A 19,877-nucleotide genomic window follows, 5' to 3' on the forward strand; every position below is an offset into this window, starting at 1 on the left:
TGAGGGCATCCTGAATCCCTAGATTCTCAGATACCATTATATGGACATAGAATCAATGAACAGCATTCCACTGGCTCGAGCTCCTACTGAAACTGATCTAATGATAACATTTCCTTGTTTTATATAAAATGTCTAATATCATAAGTCCATATCATAGAGCTGAGCAAAGTCAGCATTCCATTCTTTATCCAAGAATGAATTCTGTCATCAGGCAAAACCCACCTTTCCTGCTCTCACTAGCTCTTGCAGTCACCTTTCTTTGGAGGGAGTCTCTCTCTGAAAGATAAACTCTTTAATGTCTTTAGCAGCATTCCTGAGCATGTATTTAGTAACAAACTAAGAACAGTTTCTGCCAGTTCTGAGGTGGTCTGGGGCAGTCAGTGCAGCCAAGTCACCTCCTGTGCTGCTCACACCCAACCCACACCAGCCTTGGGCAGCAGTTGGAATGGAGAGTCCTGCCTCAGCCAATTGCATCACAGACACGAATCATATATCATTTATTATAATTGCATGTCATGGGTCTGTGGGAGATGGTACAGCTGGGTGGCTAAGAACACAGCCTCTGGGGCCAGACTTGGGTTCAAATTTCATCTCTCCCTCTAATACGCTGTTTAACCTGGGGCAAGTTACTTAACCTCTTTGTGCCTTAGTTTTCTCATCTGTAAAATGGGGGTCATAATAGCTACCCTATAGGCTGCTGTAAATACTAAATAAAGTAAAACATGTGAAGTATCTAGAACAGTGCTTGGCACATAGTAAGCACTGTATAACTGATAACTTGCATGGTCCTCTAAGTTTCTCATAGAAAAGCATTTAAATTGTAACTCCTCTAATTGCCAGGTTTCCTTTCTAATGAAGGGATTTTACTTAGTCGGCTACTCCACTGCCTTCTCTCTGATCCTCCCTTCAGAACACCTTGATTTTTTAGGGGGAAGGGGTCTGAAATGTGCTTTTTTCTGTTAGAAATTTGCTCACAGATGTATACCTTTTGCAAAAAGAAGATTTGGGGGGATTTAAATGCATTTTTAGCTGAGTAAAGTAGATGATGAGGTTAGTGTTTCACTAGAATCCCACTTGGGACCTTCCTTTCAATACTGCACTGATTGGTGTCATCTGGCCTTATCTGTGAAATAAAGATAATGTGTGCCTCTAAGTGTTAGGTACTTCAGGAGAGACAAGGAAATATAAATGGTCATCTATACACTCAGGTAAGATGACACACATGGAAATGTAAATAAAATGCAAAGTATGCCACAGGGTGTTGTGCTAAGTTAGTAGCTCAAATGGTCAGTGCTATAACTTCAAAGGAATTAAGTAATCAGAGAAGCTTCACAGAGAAGGGAGAAAGTAAGTTGGATTTTGCAGTATAAATAGGAGTTGGCTAGCTGAAGAGGAGAGAATGACATTCCATGTAAAAGGAATGGAAGAATAAATGGCCTTGAGGTATTTCCTGAGATTTGTCCAGAAGACCCTGAGTATGACTAGAAAGTGTCAGGAACATCCTAATTAAAATCTTAAGTCCACTGTTTAATTAGTGAGGCCATGAGCAGATTACCTAACCTTAGAGCTACAGTTTTCTCATATATATAGTGAGGGTAATAAAGAAAAATTGATAAGAAGTCTACATAGTTTTGAAAACTCAATAGGCATCTCCCCCGAATGTTTGCTGGTATTATTCATATTGCTGCTGCCGTTATTATCTGCCACCACTGCTACTATTGCTAATCACCACTCCTCTACTTTTCCTGTGACTGCTGTCACAATCACTGTTACTACTATCAGTACTACACTGATTTCTATTAGCAGATCACTTCTCAGTTCTTTTCCTGATTGTCCCTTTCCCCCTCCACTCCATCATCATCCATTCCCCCATCTCCTCTCCCAAAATTTTTTCTAAAGAGGCCTGACTTGGACACAGCAGGGTGGGTCTGGTTCAGGCTGGACTGCAAAATCAAATTTCAAGATTGAGTTCAGAGCTAAAACATTGGACATTACTTTATTGACCATAACTTGTGAGTAAAGATGAGTCTCACAGAACTGAACCCTCAGGTTCCTAACAAGAAGGAATTAGAGAACCTGGACAGGGCTGCATGTTCCACTCGAGCCATTTTGCACAGCTCCAGGGAGGCTTCGATAAGCTGCAGAAACTAGCTTGCCAGGTGGGTGGAAGGGTGCTACGTGCCCCATGGCACGCAGCCTGGGCTTGCCCACCAACGACAGTTGAGTCCTTGAGTTTTCTCTGTTTTCATTCTACCTTCTTTCCCCTTGATTTGAAGCTGGTTGTGAGGCATTTTTAAAAAAATGTCTTCTACCTTCTTGCTTTGGAAGGCATTCCTTCTCTTACAACATTTGAACTTCTGTTTAATAGAAACTGTGCATCAGCTGCCTTCGTGATGTGTATTTTAAGCATTTTCTTGTAGAGCCATCCTGAATATCAAATGCATCCTTTCCAAACAGGAAAAGATGTTAAGATATGCAAAACTGGTAAAGCCCATGCATTGTCTATTAAATATGCCTGTATGCCATTGCAGAGCAATGAACCTGGAAAGGAGTAGATATGTATGAGTAAATTAATAAAGGTGACCCCATCCCTTGCACCTGCTCTCTGTGTGATAAATAATAATAATTTCAATTCTCATTCCTGATATATTAGACCAGTTTCACGGTTTCTGTGTGATGACCTATTCCCTCATTTCTGATTTCACTGACCAAGGTCTCTTACTACATAGATATGTAGAACTTGTCTGGTGGGTATGTTAGACATGTGTTTTATTGCTATATCTAGAGGTCTGGAGTATTTTACATGCTATTCTTAGAATTTTCAATTAGCAAATTTTAATTAACTAATTGAAGTTTCTTATTAAGGAGCTTTTATGATTTGTCCTAGTCTAGCTGTGTATGCACCCTGTTCTATTAAGAAGCCATTAAATCCTTAGAAACAGCCTGTGAATGCATTAATCTTCCTGTATAATCGCAGGAGTCTGGGTACAGAGCAGGGGCATTTGTAAGATAGTGTCTTAAAATATGAGGATCTTCTGAATGGGATAACGTTTCAATAGAGCTGGGCTAGGGAAGAAACTACGGTACTTCACATAACCTGGAGGGGCCCCGTATGGATTTATTTTTGAGTCAGTTTTTATTCATTCACTTTTTATACATCTGTATCTGATGTTCTGGAAATCTTTAACACTTCACACCCACAGCATGACTTGAAATCCTACAGAAGTATCCCCATAAGGTAAATCAGCCTAAGATGGCACTTCCTCTGAGACCACCCTGAGCATCATTCCTTGTGTCAGCATTCCCTAGAAAATAAAAAGCACTAAATAGGTCTGTATATTTTATAAATAAAAAAGTACGCACTGAAAACCACTTCTGACATGCCAGGTGAAGTCCAATATCTTGGATACAGAAGCAAGAGATTTCAGGAGTAAATATGGACAGCTGATTCAGGTTTCCACCCAGTGTTCCCAAAGGTCACAGGAGGAGTGCTTTGAGGGTTTCTATACAGTTCACTTAACCAGGAGAGAACTGAGGGAGATTCGGAGATTCGTATGTCAGATGCGGACAGACCTTTGAACCTAGAGAGACTGGGAGGGGAAAATTCAGACTCGGGGAACAGAACTGAATCAGCAGCACAGATTGCCATCAACAAATGGCTTTCTGAGTTAGTTACCACACCTTAATTTTCCTATTAAAACTCAAAAGCTAGATTTGTTATTTGCATACAGCCTTGAATCTGTGGGATCTCAAATAAACAGCCTCTTACTTCAGCTGTGGCACCCCAACAGTCTACTGCCCCTCGGGTTTCCAGGCCCTAAAGGGGTTGAATTTACAATTTGCAGATGTTCTTCTCACACCGTCCTGTGTCATGGAGATAGGTGTCCTTGACAGCCAGGCCTGGCTGTGGCCAAAATGGTTAGGTGGGTGGAGTTTGCAATGACTGTACTTTGACTCCATCCTCCTTAGTGTGACTTTCCTGGTGTCCTCTTGTGCCCTATAGCCCTGCCACAAAGGGCTTTCTTCTCACTGAGAGCAGTCTCTGGCATTTTTGTGAGGAGAAAAAAACCTTTCTCCTCAGTGGCTTTGAGAGTCCAGGTTGAGGGTGGAGAATGGGGGACAGTAAATGACTATTCCTAGTAGAGCAGCATTAGGGAATACTCATGAGCTACTCATAAGATTCAAGGGCACAATCACAGCCTAACACATGACCCCCCCCCCCGGAGCGTTCCCATGGTAGAATATATTTTGAATACCCAAGTCATAAACCCAAGGATCTTGATCTCAGCAGGGGTCTTGGGACACGTGACAGAATCAGTTAGAGAAGTAATTGGGTCAGAAGACCCCTTGTTTCATATAACTAGTTGGTCATGTGCTCTCACAGGAACATGAAGGGTCATGGGTGGATCTGAATAGGTACCGCATTCGCCTGTGTATCACCTGCTACTCTGGACTTCACTGCAGCTCTCAGAGCTGGATAGGGGTTCCAATCCTTGTGCAGTGCCTTTCAGATCTGCTGCATCCTCTTCAAGGCCTTTCTTGGCCCTCCTCCCACTGCTACATCCACCTCCCCACCCACCCAACCCACGACGTTCATCTCCTCATTCCTCCAATGCTTTCGGTAAATGAAGTGGTAAATGTCCCAAAGCAGGTTCCTCACCACACTTGTCCCACGAGATGTTCTTCAGAAGAAGAATTTGATGGTCAAGTCAATTTGGAAAATGGTGTATGTCCTAGTAACCTATTCATGATGCAAGTTTGCAAGATTCACAAGGAAAGTTAAAAGTCTCAGAGAATTCTTTTTCATTGAAGATACCTGATTAACCTTGTTTAGCCTAGTGGTTCCCACATGTATGGAACTGTAGAACCCTTTAGGAAGTACTGTATTAAGTCAAGGTCATGCCTAATCATGGCCTCACATATTGTTGCCACTCCAAGCCGATGTTTTCGTGTAAAAACATGTCTTTTCATGACACCCTCACAATCAGTTGTAAAATAAAAAATGTAGTCAAGTCACTGAGCAGGATGAGGGTGCTGAGGGAAGAGTAGAGTAAGAAGCCTGTCCCAAGTCATGGCACCCAGTTTCACAAAACAATTTGTTCTTGACCCATAGAAAGCCTGTAACTTGAAAAATCTGAGTCAACTTCTTGTCCTTTTTTAGAAGCCAGGAAACTTACAAAGCTTTGGGGAGGCAACGTCCATCAGGAAAACACTCTCTCGAAAGCTAATTAAAAGTCCTTGAGTACCGAAAGTGTTTCAGGGAAACAAATCATCCCAGTCTGATTGGAAAGGTCTCTGTCAAAGGCAGCCAAGAGCATTAACTTAGCACCATTACAAATGAAACGATATAAATTACACCTCTTTTTCTAAAAACACATTGAATTCAGGGAATGCATGTTGGCTTGATTTTCATATGAGCTACAAAGGATGTGTTTCACTTATTACCGCTTTTTTCTATTACTTCACAAATCTGGCAGAAAGCAACATTGAATATGTAAAAGACTAATATATATTTTAAGAAGTCTGTGTAGGCCAAACCACAGGAATTTATTGGCCAGGCTCCTTAATTGTCATGAATCTAGAAGTCAATTAAGAAAGTTCTGTGTGAGCCTGGCAAGTCAAGTGTGGTGCTTAGAAAGTGGTCTTGTTCACAGATCGGGACCGAGCCTGCCTCGCCCTCCACCCATGGGCCTCGATTTCATGCATTTGACTTCCACACAATGATCACTTTCATGTATTGCAGGTCGGCATCCTAAGCCACTTTTCTTTTAGTGAATTTGGCCTTCGTATACGGGCTGACCAATCACAATAGTGAAGGATTGCTGGAGTACAAGACTGGACTTCTTCTTTGGGGGATAGAGGACAGGATTGATATTGCAGGTGGACGGCAGTCCCACAAAAGCCACCATCCCACATAAATGTTTCCACACTCGGTGGTCCCACTTACCGCCCACCATGCCCCATTCCACGGTCAGCATCCCTCTGCAGGTGGCCACAGGCATGGAGCTTCTCCTGGGCCGTCTTTGTCAACACTGCATGTATCACTGGGACCTCCCCCTGCCCTAAGCCAGTAGGGGCAGAGGAGTTGAGGAGGCAAGTCAGTGATGGGAAGCAAGGAAACACCATGGCACCCACGAACTGAGCTATTTACCGATAGAAGCTATAGTGGGTTGGACCCTGAGGTGAGCTAACAGAGAGGGACACAGGGTGTCTGTCAGAGCCTCTGGGATGTCTGCAGTCAGAAATTGAAAGCCTCATCTGTGCCTGGGAGGGGCCGGCTGAGGGATGAGTGTGAGCACTGCGGTAGGGGCCTGGCGAGACACCAGGAGGTCAAGAGAACCACCAGTCACAGTGTCCAGCACAGGGTGTACTGCCTTACTGGCCACGCTGGGGTGGTGTTAATGTTGTCAGTGTGGCTTCGCTCATGAAATCTCTGGTGAGATACTGTGTTTCGATCATCCAGGATAAACAGTCCATCTTTTCTCCCGGTCATTGGAGCAGCATTGATTTCATTACCTTCTCACAAATGCAGCCCATAACTTAAATGAGTGTGTTTGTGGGGGAGGTTTTGGTTTACATTTTTTAATTTTTTAACAGGTTTTTTATCTGATCTGTTGTGAGGTTTAGACAACAATTTCACTCTATTTGTTTCCTAGTTGTTCAAAGTAAAATTCATCTTTTTAAATCTTCCCCCTCCCCCCAACAAACAAAGAAATGTGGATGTGTACATGTCCCCTGACTGGAGCCCTATTTAAAGATTCCTAGACTCTGGACCCTTCTGGTTAGGTCAGTTCTGAGGTCAGGCACCCTAGCCAAACCACGGAGCCTTTTGAAGCCTGTGCCCTCCCTCTCGTCCCCTCAAAGCTGAGCTTGCAATAAACTGCAGGCACTTCAGCTAAGTGCGATGTCAAAGGGCTGGATTTGTCATTTTGCCTCAGTGACTAAAACAGCATATTTTAGGTTCACCATTAAGTTTGTAAATCCTTTTCATACACATAAATTTTAATCTCAAATGTTACCTTCCAAATGAATGCCAGAATGGGGTTTGGACAGTTTTTACCTCTTGGCTGAAGTTAACACAAAGCCCACACCTGAAAATGTTGTTCAAGCTTAAAATTTATCCACCTACACGTGGGATTAGAGGGGCTTGAAAAGTGACCCGCTGGCAGGGAGTATTTTTAGTACATGGGGCTGTACGGCCTTGTGTGACTTAGCTTTCCAGACTGTGATTTGCCAGCTGGAAAAACGAGTTTGGTAGAACTTGAGGCATCATCAGATATTTGTTCCTTGCTTTTAAAATAAAGTAAGCTCAGGATTGTGCTAATACTGGAACTAATATCCCATGCTACTGCCTGTAGAACTACAAAAAGGGAACTGTACTTTTTGTCTCGGTGCTAAAGATGATTTGTTTAATATTAGGAAGTTCTTTGTTGATCAGGATGTGGTTCCATTTGGTAACATTTAAGGGATCAAATAGGTAAGACTTATATTGAATATTGATAACAGGTGCCTTCAAATCCCCACCATGCTTATACTCTTATAGAAATAAAAATATCTTAATGTGTTTTTTCCTGAACATGTTTTAAACATGTTTTAAATATGCTTCTGAGTCTGTGCTTATAAAGGGAAGAAAATGGACTAAAGTTGATACCATCTGATTTTAATAAAGAAGGAGCATGCTTGTGTGTAGCTCTCCCAGCCCTGTGGCTGCTCACAGTTTGCTTCAGTTCCTTTTCCTCAGTGATTCATGGTTTGGAGAGACGGCTCCACTCCCAGCTAAAGCTCAGCCACTTTGGGAAGGGCCTAAAGGGATTTGACTTCTTCTCACCAGATCTGTGTTTCAGCTGTTGGTTTCACTTAGGAGACCCACGAAAGAATGTAACAGAATCAGTGGCTTAAAGTGTAATTTTGTGCTCACGGCCATGTCTGCATTGGCAAAGCCTCTTAAGTGGGGAATAGCCCCGTCTGGATTGGTGACACAGGTAAAGCATAGGAACCATTTCATTGGGTGCCAGGATCAACACCCTAATCCCCTTTTCTGTCTGATAAACTCCAGTTGATCCCTCAAAACCCACCTTCTCCCAATAGGCTTCCCAGGCCTCTCCCGCCCTTGGAGTTAATGACTCCTCCTCCACTTAGTGCTGCCCCTGCCTTGCACACAGCCGTGGAGCTTACCTGCCTGCCTGCGCACCTGCCTTCCCTGCTAAACTACAGGCTCCTTGAAGGCAGAGGCTGTTTCTTCCTCCTATTTATGCCCCAGGAACTGAACCACAAACTCATTGTTATGCTGAGTTGAATTGCTGGCACTGAGTTGAACCCCCACCCGCCCACCGCACTTGCCTCATTGTTAACCAGTTTTTCATTCCACAAGTATTTATTGAGAATCCTGAATCTCAGAATTTAGAATGTTGACAGAATGAGCTAATTCATTATGCAAGGACGGGCAAATTTAGATTTTTGTGGAGACAAAGCAGGGATGTTTGCCGGGGAAAGATGACCAGAAGCAGAAAAGTAAGCATACAGCTTACGCATTAATGTCTCAAATATATGCCTTTTTTTTTGCATAAACTATGGTAGCAAATGCTTTAGAACCTGGTAAAAATTGCATTTTTAAATAGTCAGAGACCTTGATATTTTATTAGGGTAATAGTTTTATTCTTCGGGCTTAGCAGAGCTAACGCATGCAGGAATGCTGGGTAAGGACCATTAGAAGACATCAGAGGGTGAGCTGGACTAGTAGTCTTCCAGGAAAGTTACCACTCCCAGATTACAATGCAAGAGCATATTTAAATAGGAAAGATATGCTTAATAGCAGTAACTGTTTATTGAGCCCTTACTGTGTGCCAGACACTGAGCCAGCTTCTTGAGCAAGTTAGGTGAATGGAAGTAATTTGTCCCATTTAGGTGGCTTACTATCATAAAAGAACGGGCAAAGTTACAGAACATATACAAATAAATATTTAAGTACCATTTTAAAAAGAGAATGTAGTAGCCTCATTTTGTATTTGGAGAAAATTAGAGGAGAAAGGATAAATCATCTTGAATGTAAGGGATGTGTCCTTTTTTATGGCTGAAATTCAGATTGAGCCATCAGTGTATTTTTAATAGAAACTTACTGTATTGATTTTATATTATTTCGTATCCTTTGTTTGGCCTTGGGATAATCATTAATCTATAGGTATCGTGACAACTACTGCGTGTAGTTCTGTGCAACACATTGTAGGCCAAGGATTGAAGTAAGTAAAATACCTAACTCACAGCACATAGTGAGTACTCAGTAGGACAAAGTTAGAATGACTTCATAAATACCAGCCTATAGTTTTCAATTACTGTAGGTTGATGATTATTCAGACCATTATTATTAAAAAAATTTTTTTTTTAGTTTTATTGAAGTATAGTTGATTGGCAATGTTGTGTTCATTTCAGGTGTACAACAACGTGATTCAGTTATACATATATGTATTCTTTTTCAGATTCTTTTCCATTATACGTTGTTATAAGGTATTGGGTATAGTTCCCTGTGCTATACAGTAGGTCCTTGTTGTTTATCTATTTTATATATAATAGTATGTATATGTTACTCCCAGACCCCCAATTTATCCCTCCCCACTCCTTTCCCCTTTGGTAAGCATAAGTTTGTTTTCTATGTCTGTGAGTCTGTTTCTGTTTTGTAAATAAGTTCATTTGTATCATTTTTTTAAGATTCCACATATAAGTGATATCATATGGTATTTATCTTTCTCTGTCTGACTTCACTTAATATGATAATCTCTAGGTCCATCCATCCATGTTGCTGCAAATTGCATGATTTTGTTCTTTTTTAAAAAAGCCCATTTTTAAGTAAAATGTATGCCTACCTAGACTTGAAGTTCCCATGAGCACAATAGTGGCCATTCATGGATAGTCTTCCATAGGTGTATTTGCACCACATTCGTGGGGTCACTGGACGACCCCAGCCCCTCTTGGGAAGGATGGAGTTCCAAGGAGATGGTTCCAAACATGCCTAAGGACACTGGGCCATCTTGAGAAAGAAGCAGCTTTGCATATTTAGGCCTGGAAGTGATTCACTGTCAACTGTCAGGGTGGCAGCTGGATGTCCTACTATGACTTCAAACTGTATAGACTCAACAACTCTGGGGAAAAAAAGTCTTATATTCTGAGATCTGGCTGACCCAAATAACTACTTCTGTATACTTTACAGATTATAAAGCGTTTTGGTATACATAATCTCATTTGCTATGCTCATGATGGTACTACGGAGGCTTAAGCCTTGAAAATGTTAACAGATGTCTGTGAAACTCAAATGGATGTCTGTGTCTAACAGAGAGGGGTGGAGTGGGATGAATTTGTGCAAAAGTATCACAGAGAGAAATCTCTCTTTAATATAAGTCCAACACTGAGTGTCCAGTAAATGGGAAGGAATTTTGTAGTCAGGAATCCTGGAAAGTTTCTAAGTTGGAGTGAAGAGGCAATGGGGACATAGTTTGGCCTGAATCTGAAGGGGAAACTTGAGGCTCTTGACATACATTCTATGAAGCTGACAGCTGTGATATGGAGCTTCTCAGAGATGAGCGTTGGCTAGGAGGTAGAATGTTAAATGACCACAAGAGCCTATTTTATGGGTCAAGACCCACGTGGCAAAGCTGGGCATCCCACCATGAGCATGGCAGCATTTCCTGTGTAATTTGGATCCTTAGACTGCCGTGCATTCTGAAAGCCAGCAGTGTAGGGGCCTCAGCTATCAAAGAGGAAAAGCGGGGAATAAACTGCAGTGGCAAGTGGGCACGGCTACCAGAAGGATCATGGCAGTCAGGAGGGATCAGCAAGATCACACAGGATGTTTCTGCTGAGAATTGCCTTGTCAAAACCCCTTCCCTTCCTGACACTCCCAGGATTCTGGCCTCCCAGAATCCTGCTATAGAACAGTATTGTTCCAAAGAATTTATCTGATTGTGAAGTACAGGGTTCCAGGGGAAAAAAGCAAAGGGTTAACAATCCAGATAATGATGCAAAGGATGTAACTGATGGAGGGAGCACCATTTAAGGCATATATGTGCAGCTGACAACAGGGCCCATTGCGCACGGCGTCTTATCTAGCCTTGTAAGTTTGTGAATGCACCTTTTAGTGTGTGTCATAGCCTTTTGGCTGTTCTGAAAATGGGTATCTTCTAAGGGCAGGCAGTAGTTAATGATGTTAATTGCCAAGTTTTCTCATTGCTGGCATGGGGTGGAACACTGACACAATTATGATGTGGGTTTAGGTGAGAAAGTTGCAAAACAGTGCTCCCAAACTCAGCCACTACCTTTAAGTATGGTATTTTAAATATAGGAGTCTCTTTACTCTTTTTAGTTACCAAAAAGATGGATTATAGTTTGCAGGAAGGACACTAGCTTGGTTAACATTACCGTTGTGGAAACATAAATAAAACTGAGCTAGAATCCTCCATATTTTGAAAGTTAAAGGAATCTGTCTACAAGCACTTGTAGATCAGCATATACAGACCATCACTGTATCCCTTGGCCATAAATGCTTTCACATATCTGAAGCCAGTCTTCTGAATTTGGGGCTGTTGGGATTATTCCAACCCCTTGACCATACAAGGGTGTACAAATACTAAGTCATCACTGTGGAGGTCTTTAGAGACTCTTACTAAGGTTTCTGTTTGGATTCTTTTTCCATAGGCATTGTGGTATCATGGGAAAAGTTAATGTCTGAAAAAAAATGCCTCATTTGGACCTTAAAGATTGTAATATTTATTGATGGATTTATTTGACTAGATGAGACATATGAGAGAGGAAAAAATAAAACAGCTGCCTTATGTATAAATTTTGCCAAATACCAGCATGTAGTTTTTATTTGACCATCTTCATGGTGATAAGCTGGAGCATCAAGGCAAGAAGCAGTAAGTAAAATGCTCAAAACTAAGTGCAGATGTAAATACCGTTGGGTCTTATGAATCTCACCATAAAGCCCCTCAGAGAGTTTCTCTCTCGGCCCAGCCTCCCTGGGTCCCCTCAGTTGCTGACTACCCTCCGTCGGTGAGCCTCCTGTTACCCAGAAACAGCAGAAATGGAACCCGTCACTGCGTCAGTAGGAAGGCCTCTGCAGGCCCCACCCTGCCTTCTACCCCAGCTCCCTCTCAGGCTTTTTGGCATCCTTGGCAGCCTCCGCTCCAGGCTGACCAAAGACCTAAGTAAGATGAGTAAAGAAAGGAAGGCAAGTGGAGGCCAGCCCTGGAGGCTGCAAGCAGGGTTGACTGGCTGAGATGCCCAGCTGTTAGTCATCAGAGCCTCCGTCTCCAGCCCAAGGCAGTGCTGGCGGCAGGTACTGTGAGCGGCCAGGTGGGAATCAGTGGGCAGAGGCCTCATAAATTTTCATCAAGCATTCCAAGGCTTTGATCCACAGTAAGGAGTGGATGGTGATGGCAATTTATTACTATATGTCTCTAGCAATGTAAATAACCAAATGGAAAGAGCAGGCAGAAAAGAATACATTTGCTACATTTAGAATTTTATAGTTTTTTTGTTTGGTTCATCATCACTGATCAAAAGGATCGAAGTGTGAACTTGACTAAGTTATGTGAAATGTCAAAAAATGAATTCGTGTTAAAACAGATTCATTTGAAAGGAAAAGCTCTTACAAGCCACAGATACCAAAAGTAGAAAACAATTACTGTGAGTGGTAGATTCTTAATAAACTAATTGCTCCTGTTATGTTGTTCTTTATGGATGGCCACTATTAGTTAACAGTTACAAATTCATTAGAGAAAGAATACGTCCAGTGTCAACAGAGAGCAAAATAACACAAGATGGTTATCTTAATCTTGGAAGCATTTGAAAGTGTTTAAAACTATTTTTGCAAGCATATGACATGATGTGTGTCCTCAGACATAGTGATGAAATAATCTGCCCTACTGGAAAGCAGCAAAAACGTAGACTCTCTGAAGAGAATCAAAATGCATAATATCACTTGCTTTATTTGGTAACATGGCACATGGAACAGGCTCTTTTACCCCAGAGCAGAGAAATAGTTTCAGGAGTCCACTCTCAAATGATCTAGACTTTAACCAAATTTTCCTGAAAACAAAAAATCCATTTCTGATTCAGTGCAGTGGGTATAGGTAGCATAGCAACCCAGCACATTTTGAATTCTTTTTCCCGCCTTATAGCAGTGGCACTTATTGGTGGAACAGATTTATGAATTAAAGGGATATTCTGTCCTCGCTTACTGGAGTAAGGAATAGACCAACACAGTCTACTAAGCATATAGGCAGAACCTCAAGGACAGAGACACTTAGTCAACAAAACCCTTCTTTGCCTTTGGACTTACAATTCTACTTAGTCTCAATCTGCGTGTGAATCTGTGGTTATGAATGAGGTTAAACAACCACAGAGTTCAAGCCACCTTTGAAGCCTCTCAGTGGCCTAGAATGATGGCCCCCATCCCTTCCTCAGAGTCACCTAGGGAGATCTTAAAAGCACAGATCCCTGGCTCCATCCTCAAGAGACTGTAGTCTAGAGGAATGAAGTGCAACCCAGGCATCGTTCTCCTAATCCTCCCAGTTGGCTTTTGGAAGCATAGAGAACGCCGTAAGTCCTTAAAGAGACCTGGTTATCAGAGGAAGCATGGAGATTTTTCAGCAGTTTTTCCAATAGAACTTCAAGTCAGACCGAGGCAGCCTTTTTCCTAGTCCCTGTCAGTTGGTGCCAAACAGGAGTCACCGCAAAGACCCCAGATTGCCTTCATGGTTGCCTCTTAGATAGATCTTCTTTAGATTAATTCTTCAAAATTAGTGTGTGTGGTAACTAGAAAACTGAATTTCCCTTCTAGACTAAATGACTAAATTTACTACCAATTTAGATACAGCCCTGGTTACCCAAGTAGAATGAGCACTCCACCTGTGAGATTTGGGGAAGTGGGTGTGGTTGCTGATATTCTGAGGACTGTCCCGGATTCCTAGGTCACTGATGAACTCTGAGAAATTAGTTCCTTTCAGGAGAGGCCTGTCAGTTCCCAACCAGTGCTTCTCACACTTAAGCCACACACAGATCACATCCGTCTGGAGCAGAGTCCACGCATCTCCCTTTCTGAGAAGTGCCCTGCCATGCTGCTGCTGCTGCTGTGGGTCCCCGACAGGGGTACCATGATGAACCAGACCCCTGCTATGTGTGGGTTAGTGGTCTGCAGGGAACCAAGTAACCATAAAAAACTGGCAGGTGTAACCAGACCTGGAGGGGCAAGTGCTGAAAAGGTCTGACTTGCAGGGACCCACAAGCCTTGGGACTGAGAGAGGAGGTGCAGAGGGCTCTGCCGGGCTCCTCAAGGCCGAAAGTTGGGAGATGCCGACAGAAACTCATTGGGGATCATCAGGAGAGCTCTTTGTGATCCAGAAAATCAGTGTTGGGCGAGGCTCGTCTGCTGGGCTGTGCTGCGTATTTTATGCACAAGTACTGGCTAATTTTCTATAAAGCCAACACCCACACAGTCAGTTCTGTTTGAAATGATATCTTCTGGTTTTACTTTATTTTCAAGGAATATGCCTGACAGCTGTGTTTAAGCTCTGGCCCTGAAAGATTTTTTTTAAGCCTTTTTCTTTTTTTTAACTCAGTACCATGGAAGTACCAAAGCGGACTCTCCAACATGTCCCCCAAAGATCTGAGATGGAAAGACTGTTTCCTTATAGGTCTTGTGATAGTTTTAAGATGATAATGCAGAAGGAGGAGGTGTCACAGATTATTTCTTGAAATCCACAGTGTAATAGTAGTCACATCATAGCTGATGATAGTTACCTAAAAGGTGTGGTTTAGAGAAATAGAAACTAGGCAAGGGGTTTCCTGTGGAGCCAAATGATCCAAAATCTCTTCCTGCCTCTTGGAAGGAGAGTGAGGCCCCAAAATAGAAAAGGAGCACCCTGGGGCTGGCTGTCCTCACTATGCTGGGGCGCTAACTGCTGACATGTGTTCTTATGAATGTTGTTGCTCATGGAAACAGCTTCAGGCAAATGACAGCACCCAAGATTCTCATGTGACCCATGCACGATTTTTGGAAGAACGTGACTTTGCTAAAAACAACAAATGAAATCCCGCGTCCATATGTTTCAGGCACATTTGAGGAACTATGTTGTTGGCCTGAGACCAGGACTGGGAAATAAATAGCAGGGATAATTAATTTTTAGGACATGGTCAACATTATAAAATGAAAAAATTGATAATAGCAGCACAAATCCGGCATTCACATACAAAACAAATTATAGCCTACTGCCTAATTCACAGTTTGTCAGATTACTTGATTTTTCAGGAGAAATGTGTTGACAGGCATATCCTTCAAAATAGGAGGCTATATGGCTAATGGTTGGATACCCAGAAGGTTAAGGGGTCAGTCTGCAGGCAGGCAGGGCTGCCCTGTGGACTCAGCCCTTGGGCCCACACTTTCTGTTGAACTGGACTCATACAGAGGACAGTTTGGAACTTAGAGGATACGAGTCAGACTCCAATAGCCACTGGGTGCCTATCTTACATTCCTTATTACTAAAGTGTTTGAAAAGATTCCATTCTCTTTGTAGTGTTGAGAGAGTGTTAAGTGGGATCAGAACATGGGGCTCTGCCCAGTGGGGGAGTAACTTTCATACTCAACTTGCCTGTAGAGGAAGAGTTTCTATAGTTTCTGCAGAACCTTATGTGGAATTTGAATGGATGTTTAAGGACACACTGAGGAGGGAAGTGGTACAAAGTAATTTCCACATCAATATTGCATTGTGTTGTAGGAATCAAAGGATGCATGACCACAGTCAGCCCAGGGAGGTTTTATTCCTAAGTGAAACCCAGGTTTACCTGGACAGAACAAGATGAAGAGAAGCTTGAGGTGTGGCAAACTGGGCCACTGCATATGTCTATGAAACGCATGACATCCCAGCTAATACCCTAGAGAAAGAACTTTATATCACCATCAAAGGAAGTGCAGGCGTACTTACTTTTTGAGGAAACTGTGAATGCTTGTGACAGGAGATGGCTGACTTGAGCACCACTGGAAAGAAAACTCACCCACATGGTGTTGATGAAACACTTGATTTACACCCTCATGGCACTAACTTGGCATCACATGGAGGGGAAAGATGGGCTTCCTAATTTGAGATCATATGTGAAGGAAATAATGAAGGAGGACCGAGGTGTTGGGGAAGAGGGAACACATTTCAGAAGGAAATGATCGCATTCCTTTCTTGCATCTCCCCGGATCTGTCGCCCAGAGACCCTCATCTGGGCCTCATTAGCCATCCGGCCGCACAGCCTCTGGCGCGGGGAGGCCTGACACCACTTTCCTCTCCCCCACGTTGTTTCCCACAGTCCCGAATCCTGCTGCAGGCTAGCCTGGGTGTGGCCACTGGAGAGATGTCATCTGGCCCCGCCCAGTCCAGATATAGGGAACTGAGCATGTCTTTTAATAGGGGTTTACCTAGATGATGCCTTCTCACCTGGGAAAATTCAGAGCCAGTTTTAAGGCAGTTGCTTCAGGTTATGCTCAGAACCCCTGTGAGATGTGAGTTCTTGTCAGGTCAGCCTGGAGGGGCAGGCAGGTAAGACAAGAAGGTGGCGATGTGACAGAATTGAGCAGTGAGGGCATCTCCACTGGAGAAAGCAAGCCTCCCTGGAGTCATAAAAGCCAGAGGAGAGAAGGGGTGTGCCCCCCAAACTATCGGCAAAGGCTGAAAATGCTCGAGGTCATGTGATGCAATAGTAAATCCTCTCCCCTCACTCCCTAGCGTCCCCACCCCCGTGATGAGACTGAGCTTGTGTTTCAGACTAGGTCCCGGCCCTGCCACCTCGTGGTTTGTCACTGCAGAGAGCCAGAAAGGCACATAATATTTACTGGTCCTTATAATTAAAATGCCACAATGCGGTGCAGTATAATGTTCTCCGGCCAGGTCAGCCTCTCCCATCCTTTCTACTAAAAGCATTTGTCGAGGAACATAAAATACACCAGGGTTCCTCCTGTTTGGGGAAGCAGGGGCTTTGGCTCTCAGCTCAGGCCTCGGCTCTGAAAGCTGCTGGTTGTGGGATGTTGGCCAAGTCATTTCACCTCTTACCCTATTTTCTAGTCCCCAAAGGGAAGCTGATAAAAGGGATATTGTAGGGATTAAACAAAGCAGAATGTTCTCCACAGTGGCTGGCCCAGAGTAAATGCTCAAGTCAATCAGTGCTGCAACTTTTACTTTACCAGGCTAGGTAGCCAAGTGTGTGCCTCCAGTAATCTTTGGGAGAGTCTCATCTTTGGTTTTGAATAGTTTAAGGCATTTGTACCTATAAACGGGGGGCTGTCCTAAATGATCTATGCAGTAGCCATAGTTATTCTTTTTTAATTGACATAGACTTGACACACAATATTATATTAGTTTCACACGTACAAGATAATGACTTGACATTGTGTACACTGGGAAATGATCACTCCGTAATTCTATCACCATACAAAGTTTCTACAATATTCTTGACTGTATTCCCCCACATGGTATGTTCCAGCCCCATTCTTCTAAATTCTGACTCTGGTGAGGTAGGAAGATTAAATGGCAGGTCCGTGCAGAACATTGTGCAGGACACACGGCGAGAGCTTCATAAATGTTTCTCGTAGCTGTTGTCATTATCTGTTGTCTTGGTCATGAAACCAAAAAAACACAAATGGGAGAAAGTAAACAGATTTTCTTCAACACTTGTTACCTCTTAATCCTCACCCCAGCCCCCAAACAATGAGGTGGATGGTGTTGGCACCACTTTTCACTAGAAAAATTCCACGTCACAGCAAGTAAGTGCCAGAGCTGAAATTGAACTCAGATCTGATTCCAGACATCCTGAAAAGTTGTAGAAACAAATTGCTCAATTCAGTGTCTCTACTTCTCCAGACCCCACTTTTCCAGTAGCTTCCCTCCTGTGGGCCATGCTTAAGCTCGCATAAATTTCAAAAAACAGTTAATTCCTCCTGCTGGACAGGTTGTAAGTAAGATGCATCATAATTAGCTATGTCTGATTGACCTCCTGTTGTCCTAAGCTGTAGCCCCTAATTGTATGGTGGTGGGGGTTTTGCTGTGGCTAGTTTTATCATTTTGACAGTTTGCTAATAAAAGGTCACCACAGGTACAGAAGCACCCTGATTTGCATATGGCAAGTAAAAGGGCATTATGGGAAGTCAGCATCTAAGGTAGGCCTGTGCATTTGTTCCTATTGACACCCATGCTGAGATTCCATAATTGACAAGAAATGCTATTATTAAGCAGGTCTGTTGAGATAATTAGCACTCAGGGTTGCATTTTTAATCGGACTTGAGTCAGATAATTTATCACAGCAGTAGCAAGCTGTCAGGGTCACACAATAAATACTCATTAAGGCTGAATAAAGATTAACTGCAGGCTGAAAGAAAATTAGGCCAAGTAGTAACATTTGATTTCAATATTTACAATGCTCATCTGGGCTTATATTGGCAAAAAGATCAGATCCCCAAGTCGAGCTCATTTATGAAGGAAGAAGAAAGGGGATGACTGTGCTGAAATGCCTGAGTTGGGAGTCTTTTTAAAGCTTGAAATCTTACTCCTAATTGATTGCCCAAAATATTAATTTTGAAAGGCTCATTTGGCGCGGCTGCTCTAGGAGCCTTGATATCCTGCATTAATAAGATGACAACTCCAAATAGAGAAATTGTGCATCTTGAAGGCATGCCTAATTTGTTAGCATTAGTCAGATACTGCACTTTTAATTTAATGCACCTCGCTTGTCTTTGGTTCATACGTGGGCATTTTATGGCGCTTCAAGTTAATTAGAAACACCTCCCATTAAAACATGCAACATCTTTAAAGGAAAAAGGAAGTCATTTCAGGCCACTATATTACCAGGCCAAGACATTTATGTACTTGCTGATAATTTACAGTATACTAAAGATAGGGAACCAAATGAGAACATTAGTATTTATGAATACAGTAAATTTTGTTGACAAAACCAGTGTAAAAGGTCAGACACAGAATCCACAGCAAATGTGCAGTTTGTTTATCAGACTGAGAGGCTTAAATTTTAATAGAAAATTAATTTCAAGGGCTGCTGCATTGTTGTAAAACTCCTTGGAAGACTCAAGACCCAGGTGGCGTCTGCTGCAGCCCATTCGCGCTGCCCCTCAAGGGCCAGCAGTCAGTGGCTGCCCTGGACCGGCGTTGGCATCTTGGTGCTGGGATTCGACTTGAAGGATTTCAGCCACATCACTGCCATTGTCAGAGAGCTTTGGTTAAAAGCCTAGTTGTGCTTGTGGTCCTTCCCCGCAGAAGGATGGGGGTGGATGCCTAAGACAGGCCTGCCGAGGAGGGGATATGTGTGCCATGTATTGGAAAGAGGCCATAGAAATACAGTGAGATAAGGTGAAGCAGCGATTCTGAGGCACATCCAGGTCACAGAAAGGGCACATGAGGGAGCGAGGGGACCAGGCGGAGGGTATTTTCAGGAGCAGCGACGGGGAGACTGGCCCTCTGGAAGGTATGACGGGCTTCGGTAGCCACGGCAGAAAGGTGGTGCCTTGTTCCCAGCCTTTCCAAGGAGCTTAACCAAATACAAACCCTGAAGCGGACCTTGTGTTTGGGGTTCATTTCAAACGGCACAAAAGAGGGCACAGCACCCTCCGGACCTATGGTGTGAGCAGGTGAGAGGACAGCAGGACAGGTGGACAGGTGGCAGGAAGCAGTCTTTCTCCCCACCCCCCAGGACACCAGGAGCTGCTCAGTACCACCACACTGGGGGTCCTGACCACACCTGCAGCCAGACCTCCATCGGCCTTTGTCCTCAGAACCCTCCTCACGGGCCATGGTGGCCACATAACAGGCTTTCAACCATAGCTCAAAAGTGATGGGGTTGGT

General features: G+C 43.2%; 1 protein-coding gene and 1 long non-coding RNA gene across 18 annotated transcripts in view; one reads left to right on the forward strand and one right to left on the reverse strand.

The window, feature by feature from the left end:
* The window catches only part of JAZF1 (JAZF zinc finger 1), a 461,275-nt gene that overhangs the window by 351,610 nt on the left and 89,788 nt on the right, over positions 1-19,877 (forward strand). The window lies entirely within an intron of this gene.
* Positions 7,645-8,311, reverse strand: LOC140697559 (uncharacterized). The gene is made up of 2 exons (XR_012074708.1): positions 8,176-8,311; positions 7,645-7,856 (listed from the first exon to the last, which is right to left on the reverse strand). It is a non-coding gene; the product is annotated as an uncharacterized lncRNA (long non-coding RNA).

This window comes from Vicugna pacos, chromosome 7, assembly GCF_048564905.1.
Source record: "Vicugna pacos chromosome 7, VicPac4, whole genome shotgun sequence".
Classification (NCBI taxonomy): domain Eukaryota; kingdom Metazoa; phylum Chordata; class Mammalia; order Artiodactyla; family Camelidae; genus Vicugna; species Vicugna pacos.